This window comes from Nerophis ophidion, linkage group LG09, assembly GCF_033978795.1.
Source record: "Nerophis ophidion isolate RoL-2023_Sa linkage group LG09, RoL_Noph_v1.0, whole genome shotgun sequence".
NCBI classification, from domain to species: Eukaryota; Metazoa; Chordata; class Actinopteri; order Syngnathiformes; family Syngnathidae; genus Nerophis; species Nerophis ophidion.
Genome location: NC_084619.1, coordinates 66,403,073 through 66,404,913, shown reverse-complemented (window position 1 = coordinate 66,404,913; position 1,841 = coordinate 66,403,073). Strand labels below are relative to the sequence as shown.

General features: G+C 40.8%; 1 protein-coding gene across 2 annotated transcripts in view; it reads left to right on the top strand.

Annotated features, from left to right (window-relative positions):
* Nucleotides 1-805: 805 nt before the first annotated feature.
* Nucleotides 806-1,841, top strand: part of itprip (inositol 1,4,5-trisphosphate receptor interacting protein) — an 8,881-nt gene continuing 7,845 nt past the window's right edge. The window contains exon 1 of one of the 2 annotated variants that reach the window (XM_061911608.1): nucleotides 806-946. The gene's annotated coding sequence lies outside the window, so the exon portion shown is untranslated. The remainder of the gene's footprint in view (nucleotides 947-1,841) is intronic. The other variant, XM_061911609.1, reaches the window with a different exon arrangement.

The window sequence follows — 1,841 nt, the reverse complement described above, 5'->3', positions numbered from 1 at the left end:
ATGTAGACAACTTTTCCTTTTCTTTTACTTTCATACTGCAACAGCGATTGGATGTTTACTGAGGGCTGAGGGGTGTGTGCGGTTATGTGTCTGCTGCGCAGCCTGTGGAATGGTGAATACACGCACAGCGGAGGGAGGGATGAGAGGGAAGCCGACACTACTATATGGTGTGTGTCCCTTTTTCTGCAATTTTTTCTGCTAGTGCAGATAATTTTGTCAACTTGTAAATGTAGTAATTTTGTGAGTTTATTCAAATTTGCTTTTTCAAATTTTGATTTGAGATTAGATTAGATTAGATTAGATAGTACTTTATTCATTCCGTCAGGAGAGTTCCTTCAGGAAAATTACAATTTTCAGCACAATCCCATTCAAGATCAGACAAACATTACAGGGAGACAGAACAGGATTGCTGACGGGTCTGCCGGCTTCCAGCGCCCCTTACAAAAAAAAGATGAGATACAGGTAAACAAGGGGGCGGGGGGAAAAATAGAAGATTAAAATGAAAAAAAAAAAAAAAAAGGGGGCAAGACATTTATTTAAGGGGGCTCTGCCCCCTCTTGCCCCTGCGTAGAGCCGGCCATGGACAACGACACATTATTATGATTGATTTGCCAAAAATATTTTTCGGACCAATCAGGTGAAGTTGCATAATTTCCAACGGCACACCATGTGCCGCGGCACAGTGGTTGAAAATAACTCGGGGTCTGTGTGAAATACTTGTGTCGAATAAGCAGGACCAAAATAACCAGCACAAAAAAAATAAAACGCCCATTGTGGGCGGGGCCTGTGGGCGCGGTTTCCGCATGTTTGGGCGGGAGGAGCTTTGGGGAAACAGGAAATGTCATCGACAAAAGTGAAAGTTGTGAGCGCCACCAGGTTATTAAACTTCGGAGAGCTGGCCACATGACGTCTTCTACCATGATGCGGCACACAGATGGTGTTAAAGGTAAGTTTAAAGTCGACATTACCACAACAATACGAGTTCCTTTGAACTTTTCCGACCAACGTTAGGCGATGTGTCGAATCACGTGTTCAACTTAAGAATAAACCCTTTCGTTCTGCAGCATTTTTAATTTATGAATGTATAACTTTGTTTTGTTGAGCACTGACCGAATAAATAATAAACGTATCTAATAAACTAAACAACGACGACACGCGAGCTGCTAACGGAACATTTGGTTTCGTTGCCAAGGGCGACGCGACACTTTACGGCACTTTTTGGCTCTTAAAAACAAAATAGCCTCAATTAAAAGAAAGTCCACTCGGTAATAAAAGTCAACACAACATTGTTTTGTTGTCGGAGCAATGGCAGACTAACGTGACTCACGCGTGTCTGGAATAACAAAATAACGGCGTAGTAAAAAGACACCGTCACTTATTTTGTTGCTATGACAACTGAGGAGTAGAGTTGCTTGGCAACGTCACTTTGTGTTATGAGACATTTTTTTTTCTCGTTTTAGTACTTTTTTCCTTTCGTACTTGCGGTCGGATGATTGTACCTAAATATTTAGAATGGAAACAACCTAGACCATAAGTTGCCAAGCATTTACACGTCCAAAATGTCAGCATAGTTCGAATTTTATTCTTATTCATAGTTTTACCATGAGTCAAAATCACTTGGAAAATAACCCCAAAGGGATGGATGGATAGACTTTATTCATCCCGCAATGGAGAAACGTCCACAAGAAGTACAATTAAAACCGTCGGCAACTTTATTTATCCCACAATGGAGAAACGTCCACAAGAAGTAAAATAAAAACACATTAAAGGACTACTGAAGTGAGATTTTCTTATTTAAATGGGGATAGCAGGTCCATTCTATGCGTCATACTTGATCATTT